Source organism: Mustela putorius, unplaced genomic scaffold (genome assembly GCF_011764305.1).
Source record: "Mustela putorius furo isolate JIRA1106 unplaced genomic scaffold, ASM1176430v1.1 tig00003944_pilon_pilon_pilon, whole genome shotgun sequence".
NCBI lineage: Eukaryota > Metazoa > Chordata > Mammalia > Carnivora > Mustelidae > Mustela > Mustela putorius.
The window spans coordinates 2953735-2978691 of NW_025422088.1; the positions used below are offsets into that span (position 1 = coordinate 2953735).

The 24957-nt window shown below is 34.8% G+C and overlaps 1 protein-coding gene and 1 pseudogene across 45 annotated transcripts in view; both read left to right on the plus strand.

Moving 5' to 3' along the window:
* Positions 1–24957, plus strand: part of PTPRD (protein tyrosine phosphatase receptor type D) — a 2277302-nt gene that overhangs the window by 1518151 nt on the left and 734194 nt on the right. The gene's annotated exons all lie outside the window — the stretch shown is intronic.
* On the plus strand, positions 1689–8554 carry LOC101677966 (annotated as a pseudogene).

A 24957-nucleotide genomic window follows, 5' to 3' on the forward strand; every position in this document is an offset into this window, starting at 1 on the left:
TTTGTATATTTCTGCTGGTGAACATGTTTAAAAGTCTCAGTAGGAGTGGAATAGGTTAAGATGTTCAAATGATCAACTCTACAAAATGTCTGAATTTGTCTAAATTTATTACCAAAAATTTGTCAACTTGTATTTTCTCTCATAATATGTAAGATCCACATACTTGCAAAGAGGTTTTAAATCATTGGGCTATCCTAGACATAGTTGTTATGATAATGGTTTTTATCATTAGTAACTTTTCTGATGTTATTGCAAATAGCAAATATACAGAATTATAATAATAAATGTAAATAATAATAACTAAAATAAATTATGACATAGATAATAATAAATATATTTATGGAACAAAATAATACTAATCAGGAACAGTATGAAAGAGAGTACATCACTATTTAGAAGAAGAGAAAGAAATGCAATGTGCAGACAAAATATCACCCCAATGAGTGTTCTTGGGGGATAAATGGGTAATGAATATTTGTTATTTTTTTAATAATTGCATAACATCTATATAAACACGTTTACTTTAATTTATGTAAATATAATGATTTCTGTTAAAAATTTAATCATTTCTGATAAATTAAGCCCCTTGACCAGTGGAGAGTCACTTCCCAATTGCAGTTCTCTCTCTAGTTATAATATTAAGAGTTTAGTAGGCAACTTCTCTGATATTATACTTGTATGTATACATACACACAATTAAATTGTATGTATATTGCATATACACACAGAGGGAATATTGTGAATATTTTTATAAACATGGTTTTATACCAGAAGTTTGCATTTCTTGTGTTTGCTTTCCTTTCTCAAATAAATGTCCAGAAAATCTTTCCACCTAAGTATATATAGCTTGATCTTATTTCATATAGACAATGGATGTCTTATAATTTAGCCATTATAGTTATATGATTAAATTGTAGGACAGTATTTGAAATGACATATAACTGATAGATGTCCTATAATTCAGCCAAAATAGTTATCCTGTGTATGTATTTAGGTTTAAACAGTGTTACAATAAATATCATAGCGTGCCTTTATGCCTTTGAGAGAATATGGTTCTAAATTAGATAGACTAGAAATAAAATGTCTTGACCCAATTGCATACACATTTTGAATGTTAATAGTTACAGCCAAATGTTTCTTTAAAAAGCTAGAACTGTGAAGGGTCTGACATTTTACTCTACATTCAAGCTATTAATTGAGCCTGCCACGATTTCATAGATGCTGGCAGAAGATAAAACATTCTTGGGTCAGAGACAAGACTTTATTACTCACAGTAGTAGCAGTAGCCATTTTCTTATGCAGATTTCCCAAGTCCACATTCCTACAAGGACATGTGAAGAGTGTCAGGTGATATCTGCACATGTAGTGTGTTATGTGAGAGAAACCTTGACCTTAGGGGACCTGGCACTTTATGATGGTCAGTAAGCATGCCTGCCCTGTGATCCAGAGGAAAAGCTTGCCTTTATTGGGTCGAATGCTATACAAACATCATCTTCACTCATTAAGGAGGTGCCATATCTATCTTTCAAAGACAGATCTAAAGCTTTTCAATGTATAAACTCCCTTGAAAAGACAGTTTATAACACAGGGCTGCTACTCATAAGTTACACAGAAATAGGAGACCCACAAAGAATTACTTTCCAACAATTCCCATCAGAGAGGATTTCCACTTGCTTCCTTTAGGAACCATGGTGGTTACTAACTCGTGGGTACTTTAAATCCTTTCCAGGTTAATTCAGAAATATCAAGTTCAGTCCCCCTTAACTTTCGATGCAGGATCCAATCTGAATCTCTTAATTACAGTGCTGATAATGCGTTTTGTTTTAGAACAAATCATTTTCCCCCCAAGCGCTTAACCACCAGGGAGGAATCAAGAAAATATAACACCTGTTTTCCGCAAATATCAAAGAACATATATTTTATGTATAAGGATCAACTACTGCTCATATCCAGCTAATTTTTGCTCTGTATATAGAGAAAACAAGTGTTGCCTAACATTCTGATATTTTAAGAGAAGAGATGAATCTGTATTTTGATGTAAAAACACCCAATTTTCAAGTGTTGGTGAAGTAGTTGAAATTGATTAATAGTATTTTAAGCCATGTGTGATGGAACAGAGAAACTGTAGGAGATAACTATATATTTGATATTTAGGAGCTCATTCATGACATGCCTTTCTACCCCCAATTACGGCCCCAGTCACAAAGCTTTCATGGTATTTTATATACCTCCTCTATTAGATAGCATATCACATTGATTCATGATTTTTTTTTCCAATTTAGATAAAATTTATTTACTGTCTTGGAGAAAATTGAACTGAAACCTTTCGGAGTAATCTTTCGTATAAAACAAACTGAGCCACCAGGCTCAGTTTGTTAAACATCTGCCTTTGGTTCAGGTCATGGTCCTAGGGTCCTGGGATTCAGCCCCACATCAGGCCCCTTTTGAAGAGCAGGGGTTTGCTCCCTCTCCCTCTGCCCCACCTCTCTCCTTGTGTTCTCTCTCTCAACCTCTTTCTCTTTCTCTCAAATAAATAAATACAATATTAAAAAAAAATTAAAATGTAGAGATTATATCCTTATCTGACAAGTATAATTTATATGTTATGTAGTTTTTAACTTCCTCAAAAATATCAGGGTAAGTGAAAAAAGGCAAATAGCAAGGACTCTACAGTGAATAGTTACATTTTATCCAGTATCCAGAATAGATAATGGAAGTAACATGGGGCTTGCCTAGGGCAGAAGGCAGGTTTGATGGTACTGGGGAGCGAATACAAATGGGCATAAGGTATCTTTATGGGGTGATGGAAGTGATTTAAAGTAAAATTGTGATGGTGGTGGCACAATTCTTTATATTAATAATCATATTAATATAAATAAACTAATACCCACATTAAAAAAAAAAAAGTTGACACCCAATGTGACAAACTTGCAGAAGACTCATGGTACACAAGAATTTCTCATCAGTGCAGAAACTAGTGTTTGGGAATAATTGTCAAAACTATTATTTTAGGGCACCTGGGTGGCTCAGTCTGTTGTGTCTGCCTTTGGCTAGGGTCATGATCCCAGAGTTCTGGGATCAAGTCCCTTGTTGGGTTCCCTGCTCAGCTAGAGCCTACTTCTCCCTCTATCTCTGCCTTCTGCTCCCTCTGCTTATGCACTCTTTCTCTGCCAAATGAATGGGAAAAACAAAACAAAACAACGACCAAAAAAACCCTATTATTTTAATAATGATGTCACATTCCATAGTTCAGAAAGGTCCATAGTTGTCTCTTGGGAATCCTAATGAGTTTCCTCTGCAGGAGGTCACATGGAAGAGGATTTCAGAATCTGGTTGTCTGTGCTAGCAGTGTTCTTAGCACAAAGAAACTCAGGAGACCTCCTTGGGCCTTGCCTATGACCAGTTATATATTTTTATTATACTACAAAATGCCTTGATTTTATAGATAAATTTGGTGAGAATCAACATCTTAAAAATAGAAATACCTCTCAGTTTTGCATGCCAACCCTGTATTTTACAGCCATAAACTCTTTCAACTCTTATTTAACTAGCTTTATTAGAAAAATATAGATTTCTTCAGATTTTATATGTAGACAGTTATGTTGTCTATGAGTAAAGGGCAGTTTATTTCTTCCTTTCTATCTGGGGGTCTCTTTTTCAAATTTTATTTTATTACACAAAATAAGACTTAAATAAAAGTAATAAGAACAGACATCCTTGCCTTGTTTCTAATTAGAGGAAGAGGGCCTTCAGTCTTTGAACATTAAGTGTAAAGTTAGCTATAGGCTTTTTGTAAATTCCATCTATTAGTAAAGATATTGCTTTCTATTACTAGTTTATTGCAGGCTTTTTTTTTTTTTTTTGAAGATTTTATTTCTTTATTTGACACAGAGAGAGAGATCACAAGTAGGCAGAGAGGCAGGCAGAGAGAGAGGAGGATGCAGGCTCCCTGCTGAGCAGAGAGCCTGATGCAGGGCTAGATCCCAGGACCCTGAGACCATGACCTACGCCAAAGGCAGAGGCTTAACCTTCTGAGCCACCCAAGCGCCCCCAACCTTGCTTTTTTTTTTTTTTTTTTTTACACTATGAGTGAATGTTGATATCAATTTCTAGCTGATTTTCAAATCTTGAACCATTCTTGCTTTCTTCAGAAAATCCCCATTTCATTATGATATGTTATCTCATCAATACATTGTTTGATTTGATTTGCTATTATTTTGTTGAGGATTTTTGCATCTATGATCATGAGAGATATTATGATTTTGGTATTAGCATAAGGCTAACTTCATAAAGTGATCTGGCAAGTATTTCTTTTTCTTCTGTATTTTGAAAGCATTTGTGTGGAATTATTTTCTTGTTGTTAAGTGATTGAAGGTACTAAGGAAGACATCTAGACTTGCAATTTTCTTTGTTTGAAGGCTTTAAATTCTCACTTAACTTCTTTAATTGACAAAGGATTATTCAGGCCCTTTGTTTCTCCTGAGTGAACCTTGATACTTTGTGTCTTAAAAAGAATTAGTCCATTTTATCTAAGTTGTTGAATTTATGGTCATTAATTTGAATTTAATATTCCCCTTATTATCTTTCTAATTTACATAGGATCTGAGATCATGTCCCCCTTTTAATTCTTGATTGTTGTGCCTTCTTTCCACCCACTCCTTTGACCAGTCTCGATAAAGGTTTATCAACATTTTTGATCTGTTTTGTAAGTGTCTTTTGGTTTCATTAAATTCTCTATTTTATTGTACTCTCCAAATTATTTATTTTTGCTCTTATCTTTATTTCCTTCCTTTTGCTTGTTCTTCTCTTTCTAGTTTCTTAAGATGTAAGCTAAGTTTAGATAATTTATTTGAGACTTTCTTCTTTTTTTAAAACAATCATTAGACACTATAAATTTCCCCCTATATACTTTTTTAACTACATCCCACAAATTTTGATATGTTGGGTTTTCAATTTTATCCAATTCAAAGTGTTGCTAATTTTCCTTTTCACTTCTTATTTTACCGATGCATTATTTATAAATGTATTATTTAATTGTAAATACTGGAGAATTTTTAGATTTTTTTTTTAAATTTTTGATTTCTAATAGGGGCGCCTGGGTGGCTCAGTGGGTTAAGCCTCTGCTTTCAGCTCAGGTCATGGTCTCAGGGTCCTAGGATCGAGCCCCACATCAGCCTCTCTGCTTAGCAGGGAGCCTGCTTTCTCCTCTCTCTCTCTGCCTAGTTGTGATCTCTGTTTGTCAAATAAATAAATAAAATCTTAAAAATAAATAAATAAATAAATAAATAAATTTTTGATTTCTACTTTAATAAGTTATGGAAAGAAAACATTATTTATGTATTTTTTTATTTTACATTTGCAGGCTTATTTTATGACTGAGCATATAGTCTATTATGGTGACTATTCCTTAAAGCAATTGAAAATAATAGGTATTCTGCTCTTGTTGGGTGGAGTGTGTTATTTATGCCAATTAGTTAATATTGTTACTCAGAACTCCTTACTTACTTACTGATTTTCTACCTGATTTTCCTATCAATTGTGAACATCGAAGTTTGCAATTAGGATTGCAGATTTACTTATTTGATCTCCTTTCAGTTCTATTAGGTTTTGGTGCATGTATTTTCAAGTTCTAGTGTTAGGTGCTTACACGTCTAAGATTGTTCTGCCTTCCTGGTGATTTGGCCCACATTTCACTGTGGAATGTCTTTCTTCATCCCTCTTCTAAAGCCTACTTTGTCTGATTCTAAAATATCCACTTCAGCTTTCTTTTGGTTGGTACTTACAGTTTATACATTTTCTTGAACTTTTACCTTTAACCAAGCTATGTCTTTTTATTTAAAGTAAGGTTTTTTTCAGTAGCATTTTAAACCAAGCTTAAAGTTTTTATATTTTAATTGGTGTGTTTAGAACATTTATATTTTTTGAAATAATTGCTATGGTTGGAGATCATAATTTTTAATTTATCTCTAAATTCTTAAGTATTAACCATCTTTATATTTAAAGTACATTACACATAATATGAACTCAGTAATGTTGAGTAAGTTTATATTTCTTTCAGATCCATTGTCTTTTTCCCTGTTCTATGGATTTGTTCTAAATATAGTATCTCTAATATTTTGAAATCATAACTTTTATCATGTAAGTTATAAGTGAAAAAGTACTTATTATACTTAGTTTCTAAATCACATTTTCTCATGAGTACATTTCATATACCCATGCAGGATGAGAGTAATATAGAAAATGTTAAATATCAATCAGTGAATATTAGATTACTTATCATTCATCTACTTATTACATGTTGTACTTTTGATAACTATGAATCCATTGAAACGGAGGAAGAAAAAAGTAATAAATTTATACATGCCTTGCTGCAGAAAGCAGTAGCAGCATATGGTCATGAATAAAGTATCACCATTTCAATATCTGTGTCTGCTTTAGTTCCCAGTAGTATTATCTGTAGAGAAGACCTTTGCTCTACAACAGAGAATACTGCCAGCATTTGAAAAAGCATTTATTTCTGAGAAGTAGAAGAACATGATAGTGGTTTAACATTAGCATGTTTATACAATAGTGAGCCTAGTGTTTTGTTTTCATTCAAAACACTATTAACCTTTTCCCCTGGAAAATAAAAGTTTAATTTAGGAGTGATTGTTCTAAAGAGACATTACTTTCTCACCGGAGGAGAATCCCAAAGGTGAGCAGAGAGAAAACAAGGTTGCAGAGATACTCAGTAACCAGTCTGTAATCCTGGCAGATAGAATGTGATATTAGAGAGATAAGTAGGGGGAGATATTTTAATTTACGGTTCTTGATGTGTCTTAGTCCCACACTCCACACAACAACCAGTTGATTGTTAAGCATGATGATAAATAATATATAGACTAATCCTGAAAGCAAGCAATATGTGATTTGCCCCAAACCTTAGGAAACTCAGTGTTCCAGGGTATCATACACTTCACCATCGGCTTGTCCTATTAAGACTTGTTTAGTGAGAATTTGTGCAAATTTAGTGCTGTTACTGTTCGCTTTATATGTAAGGCATTCTCCACAACTACTCATTTACTTATTCATTCCACAATTGGAATTGTGGAATGTCTTAGGTGCTGAATAGGACTATTGCTGTGCAAACGAAGTTTTTAAAAGTTGATTCTGGAGATGAGAACCATCTTTAATTATACTGGGACATATACTCTTATTAAAGTTACCAAGAATGCTTCCAAGCCTATTGAAGTCTAGGAAATAATTTGCAATACTAAAAAATGTCTATTTTATTAATAAAACTTTAATCAGAACCAGAATCATATTAGAGGTCTACCAGAAATGCAGCAAAACACCTGAAAAATATGCCAATATTAGTAAGAAAAAAAATCTTTAACTTCTCAGTATAGTCAGTGGAATAAGATAGCATCAAAAACTCATAAAGAGTTATTTCAAATATGCAGTAACTCAACTGTAAGGATGCAACTTGAAAAAAATGTTGTTTTGAGAAAGAGGATAACCTTTGTTCAAGAGCCATCATTAGTATTACCCAACTTTGGAATACTGAAATGTTCTTCAAGTTTGTATAAATGTGCCAGGCTGCCCAATATTATTGTTTTCTCTGAAACTGTTGTCTGTCAACCAAAAATCAGGCTTAAAAAAATCACAGTTACATCCACTCCAGACCTATGTAATATTGGACTCTTCACTAATCAACCTGGGGATGTACTAGCATGATTAGAAATGTGTGATATTTAACAAGTCATTTTCCAGAAGAAGAAGATAGAAGAAGAAGAAGAAGAAGAACAACAACAACAACAAGAGGAGGAGGAGGAGGAGGAAGAAGAAGTAGTAGTAGTAGTACTAGTACTAGTAGAAGTAGTAGAAGAAGCAGCAGCCATTATTCATGTGGTCCATTCCCAGAAAGATTTTGTGATGATGGAAGGGGCAGTGGCTTTGGTGCAGGAGGAGGAGAAAAGAGAAGTCTGATGCTCTGCAGGGTATCCTCTCTGTCTTCTTGGAAGAAGATTCTCTTCTTACCCTCTTCAAGGAAATTGTGGAACAATGGTCGTTGGAAAGTTGGAATGTTCTCACCAAGGTGAACAAAGAAGATAAGATACAGGCCCTTGCCACCTAAATTTAGAAGCAGGCAGACTGTGGTGAAGCCCAGGATGGTGTCAGAAGGGGAGAAGCAGATAAAGCTGCACTTGTAGCCCAGTCAGTATACTGCTGTGACAGATGCAGAAGACGAGAAGGATGAGAAGGATGATTCAGACACCGCCACTAAGAATCTTGGTTCTGATATGTCTTTATTCTGAAACGCCAATGTGGAAGATGTCCTCAATGCTGGAAAACTGGAGTGAGTGTCACTTTGGGATGAGTCCTGAAGGAAGAAAGAATAGGACAAGCTGCAGATGGAGAGGGACAAACTGGAAAGCAGGAACGCAAGGAAAGGAAAGAGAAAAGGGCACAATGAGGGGAGTGGAAGCAGTAGCTTTGGTCCACTCTTTTTTCTCTTCATGGAGAACTGATTGTGCACATGTGTATTTAAGAGAAATGAGAGAATGAATAAAGTTGTTTTCCAAGGCATTTCCCTCTATTTACATGGTCCAAAGGAAAATCACAAACACTTCTAATTACAAAATGTGCCATGTCTCTGTGGTGTGAGTAGATTATTGTAGCTGATGTCTATACCAAAAATCTGGAATGGGGGCAACTTGTGTATTTTAATACACAAGTATTTTGGCCACTTTGAAAGATTTTTCTCACTTACGATAAATAGCAGAAATATTCAGAAAACTGGCAGTTACAGTTTTCATTCTGAAGAAGCAAAATCATGACCTCTCATGAAATGTGGGAATATAAGGTACTTTGAAAGTAGTATTCACCCCTTAATGTATTGTTTTATGGGTGAAATTGAAAGTTTATGAAACACCCTATCTGGATCCAGATATTCTGTTAACATGACAAGGAACTATGAAAATGGAAGAAACTATGTGGTAGATGTTCTAGATTTGAGAATTTTTGTTGTTGTTAAGTTTCAGCCTATGGAAGGAAGAAGAAGTAACTTTTTTTTAAAAGATTTTTATTTATTTATTTGACAGAGAGAGATCACAACTAGGCAGAGAGGCAGGCAGAGAGAGAGAGGAGGAAGCAGGCTCCCCACTGAGCAGAGAGCCCGATGCGGGACTCGATCCCAGGACCCTGAGATCATGACTTGAAGGCAGCTGCTTAACCCACTGAGCCACCCGGGCGCCCAAGAAGTAACTCATCTAGGTTATGATTTTGAAGAAGGATGTACATCAGGTGAAAGGACATCATTGTTAGCTAGATTCATTTTTTATAATCATGAGTTCTTTTGAGTGCTAGTAGAGATTTTATTCCTGATCTGCCCAAAAGCATGAGTATAAAGAACTGATAAGTACAGCTTGAGAGAAACTGCAGGAACCATGTGTTTAAGAAAAAAACACTGGAAAACAAAGATATTTAGGAATGCATATTGTGGGTGCTCAACAAACTTATTTAATGAGTGAATAGAAAATGAGCAAGAAAAATGAACAGGAAATCTCCAGTTCTACTTTTGTCCCAGGCCACATTCAATTGTAAATAAGGTCTTTCTCTACTTCAGGCAGCAGAGTGTCAAAGGGCCAGAAGGGAGCAGTCTCCCAGACAGGTCAGAAATAGGTATTTTATCCCTGAGGTTGGGAAACGACTGCAGGCAAGCATATTTAGCCCAGTCTCTTTTTGTGTGGTGCAAGTCAACAATGGATTTTGCATTTTTAAAGGATTGTAAGAGAACAGAAATGTGACGGAGATCTTTTGTGACCTGTAAAGCCTAAAATATTTACCATCTGGCCCTTTGGAGAGAAAGTTTGCCAACCTCTGTCTCACATTATTAACTATGAGGTTAACGAACATTTTTACCTTTGTACAGAAGGTAAAAAACATGGTTAAGGAAAAGATGTGTCACCTCTATACACTCCTATAACCGCTGCATTACATTTTTGGAACATAAACTATTTAAATCACAAAAACAAACAAAAAACAAAATAAATCAAAATAACCTTTTCTCTTTGCAATTTTCAGACACAGTGAAAAGAATAAATATGTTACATCATCACCGTTCCCCTTCTGCTCTGCTATTCTATTCTATTCTGTTATAGATATTTCCTCATTTCTTACTTTGGAAACTTTCACAAAATTATTCTATCCAGCCCTAACAAACATGCCCATCTTATCCTCCTAACTCCACCTTTTTCTACCTACTCCACATTATAACAATCTCATAATCCTCAGTCAAGCAAGGTTGGGGTGGAGAATATCAGTAAGCAAAGCAGGATTTCCTTTAGAAGGAAAGGAAGCGGAAATTTAGCAATCTTAATAAAAGAGTAATTTTGGTTTTCTTACATGGGATTTCCAGGCCTTTGGATACTAAAAGTTAGTAGAGACTTTCTGAAAAGATGTCCATGAAACATTTATTCCAGCTCACAAATGAGTATCTTTGATCATGTAGTTTAAGTGATCTGCCCCTGGTGATATAGGTATATTCAAGGTATATTTGGGAAGCAGTTGTCCCAACTGTGTACTTATGTGAACACTGTGCAGCCTGTCATTATCTCTAGCAGAAGTCGGGAAACTCTAACTACTCTTGGGGCCAGATTTGGCCCACTGCCTTTTTATGTTTATTTCAATAAGTTTATTTTATGTTTATGTCAATAAAGTTTACTGGAACATAGTCACATTATTTTGTTTACCTATTTTCTGTGACTATTTTTTTATGGTATTATAACAGAGTTAAAAAGTTGTGACAGAGATGAAGGCTCACAAAGTATAACATATTTATTATTTGATCATTTATGGAAGGCTCCTTTTCAAAAGTCGGATATCTATTACCTTGTGTCAGGTCCTTCAAGACAAAGATAACACTCCTCCCCCACCCCAACCCCCACCAACAGACATATGAATACAGTCACATTAGAGGGGTCTGTTAAATCCTCTGGTAAGTCATATCTGATCTGGGAAAGGCCTGCCCTTCACTAAGGGGTAAAAATAGGAGTAATATTGAATGTTAACCATTGGAATTCTTTTGAAATAGCTCAAATGTATTGATTGCTGATCATTTTCCTGGCACTGTTTTAAATATTTCACAGTATCAACTTATGTAATATTCACATAAAACATATACCATTATCTGCTATTAACTCATTATAGTTGAGGAAACTGAGAATAGAAAGGTTGAATAACATGCTTAAAGCAACACAACTATGAAGTGGCAGTCAAGTTTTAAATACAGAATACTGTCTCTAGAGCCCACAGACTTAAATTTTAATTGGCTTAGCATCTCCAGAAATAGTAAGAAAATCTACTTTTTTTGCAACTGCAGTAACCCAAGCAAATCTGCATGTGGATAGCTAATGTTGATTTAGGATAATCTGTGATAATGTTTGTAAAGTATAAAAGTCTTTTAAAGCCTTTGTTCAACATATACATCTTGACCACCTACTGCATTCCCAGAACCCATGTTATTAGGTGAAGATAATTCCTTCTTTGAAAGCACTTAAAATTTGGCAGGGATTTTCTTTCTAGAAAGTTCTGGATAAAAGTAAAGGAAACAAGAATCAAGAGTCAAGGGTTCTGTTGAGCATGAGGTTTTTATGCTTTTTCTGACAGTAGACAATTATTGTAAATAAAGAGCAGGCATTCTGGTTAAATGAAAGAAATGAGAAGATTATAGCCAGAAAGGAATGAATTTCACCAGGTAACTTGACTTTGGAGAAGTTACTGCAAACTCCCTGAGTCCCACGTTCTTTCTTTCTTTCTTTTTTTTTTTCTTAATTAATTTTTGTAGTTTAGAATATTTAATGCCCAGAGTTTTTCACAAGGATTAAGTGAGATCATATATGTGATGAATTCTAGAGTAATGCCAACAACTTAGTTGGCATTCAACCTTTTTTAAGTTTCTCATATCTTTCTTAAAAACATTTATCTAGGGGCGCCTGGGTGGCTCAGCGGGTTAAGCCACTGCCTTCTGCTCAGGTCATGATCTCAGAGTCCTGGGATCGAGTCCCGCATCGGGCTCTCTGCTCAGCGGGGAGCCTGCTTCCTCCTCTTCCTCTGCCTGCCTCTCTGCCTGCTTGTGATCTCTCTCTGTCAAATGAATAAATAAAATATTAAAAAAAACAACAACAAAATCATTTATCTATAATTTCTCATATTTCAGTCCTCATTCTGAATTCTTCCTCTTTGAAATGCCATGCACATTTCTTCTTGAGAAGACATTCTCCCTGAACACACAGAGTTACAGCAGCTGCATTCAGGAATACGTCACAACAATCCTCATTCTTGGATATATCTAAAAATCATTGAGAAATTATTGATCATGGATCATATGTGTGTATATATATATAAGCTCATTATTTGTGATTTATCTTCTCCTTTTGCACATTCTATTTCTGACAATATACTGCAAACCCTTCAGGACCAAACATCTAAATTCTGTTTTGGTAACTTATTAGGGCATTTTGTAGATATTTTTCACATTTGTGATAATGAAATATTTTAGACTATTTCAGAAACAGAAACTCACTAAGTTCATGTTAAATAACAGATATTAGAAGACTATAATGGAGAAGTAACAAAGAGAAATCCAAGGGGTAAATGCATAGCCAATTCAGAGATCATGAAAGTCAGAGTTTTTGCTTTTCCAGGTATTTGCAACTCTGATATAATTAGAAAAAGTAAGCCTGCCATTCTCTCTGTATATCTCTTCAGCCATATTTCTCTTCTCTTCTCTGTGTCAAGGTGTTTATTCATAGCTTTGCCACTTAGTTCCTACAGACTATTTTTCCTCTGTATCTTTTCTTGCTTCAGCTTGCTACAGTAAACTTTATGTTTGTTTGTTTCACTGGGTCAAATTACCAAGAGAAACCAATCATCTTTGTCCATAGTTGGATAAAGCCTTTTCCCAAAGCCATACAGGGTGCCATTGTTTAACTCATACATTGTTAATTATGGAATAGTTTGCCCATCCTTAGTCATTTCATTCTCATTTCATCTGTGGCCAAGGGAATGGGTTTCTATTGATATACAGAATTTGGCTGTGTGTGTGTGTGTGTGTGTGTGTGTGTGTGTGTGTGTATTTTAAACCATGTAAGACCACATTCCATAATTGGGGTAGGAAGTGAGGAGAGAGGGACTGTGGGCTTAAACATAACATACCCTTGCAAAGGCAGTTAAGAACTTAGTACGCTTTCTGGTGCTTATAATGATTTATGAAGGTCATAATAATTTAATGGAAGAAACAAAAGCAAATCAAATACAGAGAGCCATGTGACACAGAAATCAGTCTTTGGGCTCCTAGAACTTCTTGAGAAAAACAACATTTTTCTTTGTTTCTCTAGTAACCTGCCTAATATGTGGAACATAAAATATTGATTTAAAATTGCTGAATGGGTAATGAATGGCATGGGTTCTTGATTGAGCTGAGCATTTCAATGTTAAAACCACCATCACATGAAGTTTTCATTCTCTTTTGTTCTCAGTGGATGGTAGGAGCCAGCGATAAGTTCAATATTCTTTGCCAATAGATTTAGAATATCTTTGTATTTAAGACTTCTTAAGTGGACAGTGAGTGTTGACACATTTCAGTTCACTTGGTGCCACTCTGGAAGTGATCCTGATTTAAAAAGAATATTGAAGTCCCAGTTATATCAGTTAATCTTTAACAACATCACCTTAACAATGTAATCCTTTTCTAATATAACAATACACTACTATGTGTAAGCTACATTCATATTTGCTTTCACAAAACTAGCCCAAACTGTTTCTGCTGGTCTAGAAAAGCAAACCCCAAGTATCTGCTAAAAAGTAAACAGCCTGTAGTTGGAATCAAGTAACTGACAATACTTTCTGTGGGCAATTTTGGTCTAAACAGATGACCTTCCTATATTTAAAAGATTGAAACTAATATAGAATTTGGGTAAGTCTGGTAGCCCACTATATATGAAATATTTAAAACTTTTGGACACTCTATCTTGTGGCAATGCAAGAAAGAGATGTGTTTGACCTTAAATCCCTGTATATAGCAGTGAAGTAACAAACAGACAATTAAGAAGAAAAATCTGAAGGCCAAATGTCAAAAATGAGAGTGTTAACCCTGAGTTGTGACATTTTAAAAATGTCCTTGGCTCACATTGAAGCGCAGTTGCTAATGTGGTCATTTATTTGTCTATTTATAAGGAGAAAAAAAGCCCTGAGATTTCTAAAATGTTTAGAAATGGATCTTATTCTCTCTGAAAATAACAACAGGCTGTTATTTCCAACCTAAGGGTCAAAGCTAGGAAGAGGTGTCCATTAGTACCCATCAAAGTTTACACTTGCATAATGCATATCTTAAAACAAGAATTAGGTCATTATCTTTTTTTAACCTTAACTTATACTAAAATATTCTCTGAGACATAAGAAATAATTAGTATAAAACGTTTATTCTTAACAGCAAGAGTAGAGCATTTATTCTTGTAATCCTACCTATGTTGCTATAAAATAATTTAAAAGATAATATATTTATGTTTCATCTTTCTTCTCAGTTTTGACCATCAGCACAGTGCCATTGTAATAGGAGAAAGTCCCTTTATCGAAGTGTTGATCAAAAACTCACAAGCACTTCTCAGACTTGTAAATGGCCACACTAATTTTGTTTTCTAATTAAATAACTTTAACATTACTACTGAGTCATACACTTCAATCAATACCTTCTTTTTAATGTTTAATTATGCATTAGAGGGCAGAGGAACTTTAAAGAACAACATTTTTGGAGAAAAAAATCATCTTGACCCATATGTGCTTGAGATGGCTCATTAAATGTATCTTCTATCCTTTATTCTTAAAACACACACACATGTAAGATAGTGTCTAAGAAAAAAATATGCTTTAGAGAAAGTATAATGTTGATATTTTGATGTAGAGATCTTTCTGGATGGCTCTTTTGATGAGAGATCAAAACAACAGTCCTTGAGCGATGTTGCTGATTACCCTTCCTCTTTTGTAGAGTGGCCTGCTGCAACATCTTTCCCATATTTTGCTATACATGTGTCATGTGGAGTATACTTTTATTACTAGCATTGTGAGGGACAAAAGCCAAAGCACTACCTCTGCTTAAAAATAACACTCTGAGTCTGATCATTTTTAGTCCTTGAAAATTTCTAGATATTATACACATTGACTTTGGCTCCCAGAAATATGTGTCAATAGAAACACTTTTCTTTTGTAAAGAAAGAAATGTGGTATAGCAGCACTTAAATCAGAAGACATCAACACTTAACCCAAAGAGGCACAGAGTTTTGAGATACCGCTGCTAGGATCCTATATCTGGAGTCACACCACAAAAGTCTAATGCCAAGTCTGCTACTTAAAGCTATATAACCCTGGGAAGTCTCCTAGCCCTGTACATACCTTATTTTCCTAATCTCTAAAAAGGGGATAATAAAATGATAGTATAGCCTTTTAGAGCTATGAAGAGTCTATTCAAGGGAAGTAATTCAAACAGCATGTGGTACATAGTAGCAAGCTATATTTACAGTGAAATTAGTATTCACGTATAACTTTTCTTCACTTTACTAGGCATAATTTTACATTATCTTTGCATATATTTTAAAAGATTTTTAACAACTTATTCTGGACTAGAGTAGCAACGTGGTAAATTAGAGAGGAAAATCTGGACTTCAAAGTCAGAGAGATTTGGAATGAATGTCTTACACTTTGTGTGAATTCAGACAAGTTTATCAACTCTCTAGACATCAATTTTCTATTCTTTAAAGCAGGATTCATATATTTAAAAATAAATAATATAATCCATTCAGGGGTCTAACCTAGTAATAGGTATCAGAAATTAATAACTGTGGATTATGACTTGACCAAGTTAAATAAATCCAGAATTGTGCATGTTTATTTTACACAAAATACACCTAGTTCAGAATTTAGAGTGTTCAGGAAGTCTTTGATCATTTAATATTGAATTGCTAGATTGATCTAGCATACTGATTATACTTTAATATTAAACTTCAGTCAAGACTAAGGACACAATTACTCCAGGAATACATTATTACCATTGTTTTAATCTGATAAACTATTGAAGTGGATGAAATCCCACCTTTCCCCAGTGTACCTTTGTCTATAACTGCAATGTACGGACTGAATTTTGGTGTGAGGTAATCTGATATTCCCTAGAGGGTATACATATTGTGATGTTCCATCTCCAGATTTTGTCACTAATGTATTTCCCTCAGCTGGCTAGAGCTGCTTGCCAAAGGTTATGTCTCCTCCCAAGGAAGATTTGACCAATAACTAGCTGATTGGAGGGATTTGAAAGCCTTGCTCCCGACCCAATTTGGGGCAGCTCTGAAGAGCCATCTTCGCTCCAGAGCTCACTATAGGATCAGCTGATCCCTGTCTTAAAACCACAGAGCAGACAGCTTCTCTCTCTGCCCAGTTTGCCTTCCACCCTTCCTCCTAGGTGTATCTCCTGAGAATACTGCACAATAATCCTTTTGCACAGGACTCTGCCCAGAGACTGCTCCTAGAGAACACAGTCTAAGATCCTCACTAGTTTTAAAGGTTCTAAAGCAGGGAAGCATGAACAAAATATGTGTTTCTTTTGTATCATGGAACAACAATGGATGAATTAAAAGTGGAGTTGCCTCAAGAACTTGGTCAGCCCTTTTGGAAGGCACAGCATGCATAATCAAAAACATATGAAAGCACACCCACATTTAACACTAATTATTTACTAGAAAAGTTGGGGAAAGAAATGTCATGAATTTGCCTTTGAAATTATTTGGCTATGTGTTATTGATATAATTTATGATTGGGAATATTTCTTGACATTTTGTGGACTTAGAAATTCTTGAAAAGTGGAGAAATTTATCCACTAAACTGTTTTCAAATATAATAAATCTTTTATTAATACTAAATTTAATAATTAATGAAGTGACATGATGCTATGCGGACATTTAATTAAACATTTATTCATTTTGGTATTGTGGTTTCTTTTTTTGTGTTCTAGAGCCAATGAGTTTCATTTTAAAGACTCAGATTTTACATGGAGATCTTGAAAATCTCATAGGTCACTGAAAACTTCAAATCCGTGAATATATCTGAGAAGAAATCCAGTATATTTTTCATAGAAAAAAAAAACGTAAATTTTTCTCTGTTCTTAGTAAATTCTCTCTAGATTAAAGCCAGATGGACACATCCTCCACAGTTTGCCCCAGAGTTCACTCAAGCTTGAGAGAGAGGAGTAAAGGAGACAGAGCTGAGGGGACGAGGGTGGTGGGTATACAATGAGAACACAAAATTAACTCAGGTTAAGCATGGGCCATTTCCTCTCTCTTTTCCAAGGATTTTTACATTTTCTTCAGCTTTATTGTATATGTGTAGTCACATCTATATCTGTAACTGTGACCATGCACATGTGGTTAGTCCAATAAAGTGATGTTTCACATAGCTCTTCAACCACTGCTTCTGAAAAGTTGAGCATCGATATGCACATATATTCACAAATCTTTGTGTGACACTGTCCTCTACTAGTCCCAGAAAACTGGCTCTTTAAACCAGTTTTTAAACCCCTATATTACACATAAAGGATAATAGACTTGTGTACATGCACGTGTATATGCTTTCATCAAGAGCATCCAACCACTTATTATACTCAGTTTGCTCAATCATGTAATCACTAAAATCAGAAATGGCAAAGAATTACTGTATCAGCAAATTAAGACCATCAAGTTTATTCGAGATAATAACATGTCAGTCATTTGGATTCAGTCCTACTCTATTTTTGGAAATCATGGAGAATTATGCACCCATAGTATTTTTTCCTTAACAAGAACAAACTTTATTCTATATCATCAATATCTCTGAGAGGGTATGTAATTGGACAATATAATATTTTAACCCAAAATTGCCCTAAACTAAATTTCACTATTAATTCCTCAAAATTCACCCTAAATTTGACCAGAAAGTGATTATTTTAGCTATGATATTTAATTTAATATAAATATTAAATAAGATGTTAGCCATATTTAATAATTATAATCATTCATGTCTCCATGTCATCAACTCATATACATCTATATTTCAGTCAACACTAATTCTACCAGGTGTCCATAAAACATAGGGACAAATGGAAGGAACCAAATAAACCTCAATTTATGATCACTTTGTGGACTTCTACAAGAACTCCTTTATCAATCCAAGGAATTATTACATGTTTAAAGTGAGCATTCCACCAAAATTTCCTTTTATGTGAATCAATCCTGAAGTGTTTTCAGTGTTAATGACCATGTTTACAAATTATTCTTTACTCTTCTTATATTTTGTCCTAATCTTCCTCTCTTTTCAGTTATTCTTTATGTAAATTTAGTATTTCAGCCATCAGCATGTTCATAATACTGAAAGAACAACAAAACCTAGGAAAAAGAAGCTGTGTTAGGAAATGTAGTCATCATTTCACAATCAAAGGAATTATGTTAATATGCTAAGAGTTACCTAACCTCTCTCAGCTTCAGTTTCCTTATCTGTAAATAGTGTGTATTTCCAGGATGATTTTAAAAGCATAAAATAGCTCATATGTAGGGAGGTCTTAGGTGTATCAGGCACTGTGTTAGACATCATAGGTTATCTTACTTAATTCTCACAACTTCTCTGGAGGGCAGTACCATAATCAGTCCTCATTTTACAAGTGGGGAATTGATGATACTAAGATTACACAGCCAGGGTACCTACTATTATATTCAGTAAAGTATATGTTAAATATGGGCTATCATGCCCAAAATGACCAATGAGCTTTTCTTAATGGATTTTGAAGAAGTAGAACATGAGAGGGAAAGCTTTATTTTAAGGAATTGACACACATTTGTGTGAGCTGGCACATCCAAAACTCATAGGACAAGTCAGCAGCCTGGAGATTCAGGTAAAAGTTGCTGTTGTGAATCCTGAGCCTGAAAATTGTAAAGTCAGGCAGAATTTCTATGTTACAATCTGGAAGCAGAATTCCCTCTTTGGGAGATTCCTGTTTTTGCTTTTAAGGGCTTCAACTAATTGGATGAGGCCCATCCACATTATGGAGGACAAACTGCTTTACTTAATTAAACTAGTGGTAAATGTTAATCTCCTTTAAAAAATACTTTTCCAGGGACACCTGGGTGGCTCAGTCATTAAGCGTCTGCCTTCAGCTCAGGTCATGATCCCAGGGTCCTGGGATCAAGCCTGGCCTCTGGCTTCCTGCTGAGCAGGAAGCCTGCTTCTCCCTCTCCCACTCCCCCTGCTTATGTTCCTTCTCTTGCTGTATCTCTCTATATTAAATAAATAAAATCTTTAAAAAGAAATGTTTTTCCAATAACATCAAGACTGGTGTTTGACCAAACAACTAGACATTGTAGTCAAGCCAAGATGGCACATAAAATTAAAAATCACAGTGTATTTCATTTTAAAAAATCATATTGTCATATACATACAGTCTCAAAGATATTATTCAAAACATCTGACTGAAGGATCTGTGTTTGTGACTGTTGTCTTGCACAGTCTTTGGCACTAAATGGGAAGTAAATAAATCTTTCTTGAATCTGAATGAAATATATATATGTGTGTGTGTGTGTGTATTCATATAAATAGAGCCACACTGACATATCATAATCATATTTGTGTGTGTGTGTGTGTGTGTATTTGTATAGATAGATTCACACTGACACATCATAATGACCCAAAGTCTCTAAGTGCATAGTTTACCTTTGAGTTTACTTTCGGTGTTATACACTCTACAGGTTTGGACAAATGTATAATGACATATCCATCATGACAGTATCATATAGAGTATTTCACTGCCCTAAAATCCTCCATGATCTCCTGTTCATTTCCTGTGTGTCCACTCTGGCAATCACTGATTTTTGTGTTATCTCTATGCTTTTGTCTTTTCCAGGAGTCATACAGTTGGAATCATGAACTAAACAACTATCTCAGATTGACTTTTTTGGCCTAGTAACATGTATCTGAAGTTTGTCTGAGTCTTGTCACAGCTTCATGATCATTTATTTTCAGTGTTAAATAATATCTTATTATCTAGATGTACCAGAGTTTATGTATTCACTCATCTACTTAAAAATATCTTCATTGCTTCTAAGTTGTTGCAATTACAAAAAAAGATGCTACAAACATCCACACAATATTTGTGTGGACATATATTTTAAACTCCTTTGGAGAAATACCAAGGAGCACAATTGCTGGATCATATGGTAAGAGTGTGTGTAGTTTTGTAGGAAACTAACAAACCTTTCAAAAGTAGCTGTATCATTTTGCATTCCCACCAACAATGAAGGAAAGTTCCTATTGTTCCACATGCTTACTAGCATTTGGTATTGTCAGTGCTCCAGATTTGGACCATTCTAATAGGTGTATAATGCTATATCATTGTTGTTTCAATTCACATTTCCTTGTTGACATGTCATGTAGAACATTTCATCATGTGCTTATTTGTCATCTGTGTATCTTCTTTGATAAGGTATTTGTTAAGGGTTCTGACCCATTTTTTTTTTTTTAAGATTTTACTTATTTGACAGAGAGGGATCACAACTAGGCAGAGAGGCAAGCAGATAGAAAGAGAAAGAGAGGAGGAAGCAGGCTCCCTCCCAAGCAGAGAGCCCAATGTGGGACTCAATCCCAGAACCCTGAGATCATGACCCGAGCTGAAGGCAGAGGCTTAACCCACTGAGCCACCCAGGTACCCCCTTGACCCATTTTTAAATAAGGTTTTTTTATTATTAATTTTAAGATTTGGGGCGCCTGGGTGGCTCAGTGGGTTTAGCCGCTGCCTTCGGCTCGGGTCATGATCTCAAAGTCCTAGGATGGAGTCCGGCATTGGGCTCTCTGCTCAGCAGGGGGCCTGCTTCCTCCTCTCTCTCTCTCTGCCTGCCTCTCTGCCTACTTGTGATCTCTCTCTCTGTCAAATAAATAAATAAAATCTTTAAAAAATAAATAAATAAATAAAAATTTTAAAAGATTTATTTTTATATTTTGGGATAAATTCCTTTGTTACATGTGTGTCTTTTGCAAATATTTTCTCCCAGTTTGTGGTTTACCTTCTAATTCTCTTGATCTTATCTTTAGCAGGGGATAAGCTTATAAGTTTGATGAAGTCCAGTTCATTGATTATGTTTTTTCTTGGTTCATACCTTTGGTGTTATATTGAAAAGGGTCATCTAGATTTTCCCCTATGTTATCTTCTAAGAGTTTTATAGTTTTGCATTCTACATTCAGATCTATGATCCACTTTGAGATAATAACATAGTGTTTAAAAGTGTGGGCTCAGTAACTTAAGATCACTTTGGAAAGTTATGCAAGCCCTCATTGTCTAAGATTGTTCATTTGTAAAATGGAGATAATCATATTAACACAAATCATAGTACCATAATGAAGGTTCAGTGATATAATACATACTGAGTATGTAGAACTGTGTCTAGTGAATTGGTGTTACCTTGTAAATGAAGGGTTTTGGGCTTTTTTTTTTTTAAGATTTTGATTAATAGGGAATAAAAAGACAACATATATTTCTAGTTCACTCCTTGAAAAAAACCATGTTAATCCAGAAAGGTAATAAGGAGCTTGAAAGAGACAGCAAAGAATGCTAATGTTCTATACAATGGTTTTTAAAACTTCTCCCTACAAGAGTTGTTTTCAAAGGACAGTGTATAGCTTGGTATGAGTCTGGCACAATGTTTTGTCTGTTCTAGTTGGGAAAATTAAGAGCTCTGTTTGTGTGTGTGTGTGTGTGTGTGTGTGTGTGCGTGTGTGTGCGTGTGCACATGGAAATTTCAAACTCCTCTTTCTTGGGAAAGAGTCTTCTTTATTCTGAGATCATGCCCACACTATACCTTTTGGTGTTAAATTTTGTTTTTTTAATGTTAAAATCATTAGACACTAGTTGATGGTTTTGAAATGTCATTATGTTATAAAATCAAAGGTCGATACCACTATGTCTGTCCCCAAAACATTTTTATTAACATATAATGTATTATTTGTTTCAGGGGCACATGTCTGTGATTCATCAGTCTTACACAATTCACAGCACTCACCATATATGTTTTTAAATTATTTTGGTTTGTGAAATCAGATGTCCGGAAACCAATGCCTGAGGACATAATCATGAATTTAGCCTGGACATCTCTGAGATGAAGGTGCAGCAGTGTTGAGAAATAAATGTGATACAGGGAACAAGACTACAAAGAAGTGGACCATTTCTATGTGTTATACACAAACAAGTTAAAAACATTCTTCTTTCAATAGAAACGAGACTCAAAGCACAATAGTGTTTTGTTTGTCTGTCTGTCTGTCTGTCTGTAAGTGGCAGAATAACACATTGCCACACATTTAGGAGCTTCAAACAACACACAGTATTATCTCACAGTTTCCATGAGTCACAAGTTGAGGTTTGTCTTAGTTAGGTTTTCTCTTCAAGATATTACAAGGTTGTAATTAAAGCATTGTTTGGGCTCTGTGTTCAACTGTAGGTGGCCTCGGGGAGAATTTACTTCCAATTTCATTGTGGCTGTTGTCAGCTTTCTTTGCATGTGTATGTGACTGAAGGCCTCTGCTATTTGTTGCTGGTTGTAGGCTGGAGACCAAGCACAGGTGCTAGAGACCATCCATGGTTTCCTGGGGCACCTACAGTGTCTTGCCAATTGCACGTCCTTACGTTGGCTGCTTACTTCATCAAGCCAGCCAAGAAAATCTCCCCTGTTTGGAGTTCTAGTTCCTCTTTTGAGGGTTTTTGTCAGATTAAGTCAGGCCTCTCAGGAGGACTTTTGATTAACTCAAAACCAATAGATTTAGAACTGACATTACATATCTACAATACCCTTCACCTTTGCTGTATTGTATTGTTCAAAAACAAGTCACACGTCTTCACTCAAAGGGTAGAGGACTGATCATACAAAGCATGAACATAAAGGATGCAGAGAGAAGGGAAATGGCCATCAGGGTCACCCTAGGTTCTGTCTACTACAGGAAGGATGAAATGTGTTTTCCCAAACCCTTTTCAGGCAGCACTACTGGTGCAGGGTAGTAAGAGCTAAGCACTAAGTACTACAAGTACTAAGGGTGTCTGATTTTTAGCCTTATCTCTGCCACTTATTAGCTGCTTAAACTGGACTGGTTGCTTAGCACATTAAGTATCTTACTTATGAAATAATGATAAATACAAACCTTGAACTAAAGAATTTTCGGAGTTCCCATACAACATCAAAACGCAGTGATTGTAAGATCATCACCTGAATGAGGTAGTGAGAGTAGACAATGTGTGTCTATGGCTGAAATTCCCAAGGATTAGGTAAAAATTACATTTTCTTTTAAGAATAAAACTAATCGAGGAAAAAATTAAACAGAGCAAGATAGGTTTCATTTTCTTTCTTAAGTATGCAAAATAAAAGGAAATTTACCCTCTACATTCAACTACTTGTATATTAGTGCCTCTGGAATTTTGATAAAGTTGACAGTATTAACTGGAAATTTTTGAATCATTTGAATCAATATAGATACCTATAGTCAAAGAGAAATAACAATAGGAATGTGTAATAATTTGTCACAATATTTCTATACCTCTACAAAGGAATAAGAGGAAACAGCATAATATTTCTTGTAAAAGTACAAGACCCCTTATGTAAAATGGCTTTATGAAAATCACCTTGATTTACTTTTTGACAAGTTGGCATCTTTGAATTGCATAAATTGCTTCTCCAACCTCCGTGTAAATCTAGATAATCAAGTGAAGCTGAGGCAGAATGTAGCTAATTTAAGTCAAGATTTCCTTGTGAATAAATAAAATGCTAAGAGTTATGTAGCTCAGCTGGTCCCCTAAGTTTTGCTTACACTTGAAATACATGACGGATTCCTCAAGGACTTTGTCCAATGAAGGAACAAGTGGGGAAATATTTTACAATAAAGTGTTGATTTACTTTAAACTGTAATCTCTGACAGACAATTGGGCAAAAAGCTTTTTTATATATATATTCTTTTGCTCCTATGTGAAATAATAAGCAATAGATGATCCTCAAACTGACGTTACACAATAGCTGGGAGATTGAATCTGGCACTTGCTGGAGTGAACGCATTCTTATATTGCTCCTTTTTCAATGTTTCCATGATTAGTTGTGGAGAATACCTGCACTTTCTGTATTAAATTAAGAGGTATACACATTTCTTTCAGCTTCACATTCCAGCCCTATTCTTGTAAACTCAATTCAGGATAGTCAAGTTTAGGAGGAGCTGAGTCAGGCACGACATTGATCACTTCAAGAAACTGAATAATTGGCATTTAATAAAAGAGTTAATAACTTTGCTGGTTTGAAGTTCTGAAAAAAGAGGTTATAACCAGGAATCTGGGGTTATAATTTAATTGCTAGGGTAGCACCATGATAACTTTTCATGCTTTGGATTTGAGACCTTTATATTCTATCAATAAAAATTTTGAAAAGAAACATATTTCTTCCCCTTAAATACCATATTCTAAAATTAACCACTTTTCTCTTATTCTAAAATAACTCATTCTAGTCACAAAAATTTTTAAGAGGTGAATATATCAAAATGAATTTTCTATAAATGATATTATGGATAATTTTCTTTTCTTTTTTTATACCTTTCTGTATCTTTTGCTCTTTTAGTAAGCATTTGTTTATAAATAAAAGTAATGCTGCTTCCATTTTTTTAAAAAAATGTTAAGTTTGAGGTCATTTTTAATTAGCAATAGTGTTTAAATATCTTTTTATTTTACTCAAATTAGTCATCATCTTAGAAATTTAGAACTCCACCTTGGGAAAGATTTACTTAAGTACAGTAACATATTTTTTTTTTCCTTTAGGTTTTCAAATGCACTAGAGTCTTATTTATTATAGAATAAAGACGTATTCTTAATTATTTTTTCTTAAGTAAATGGTT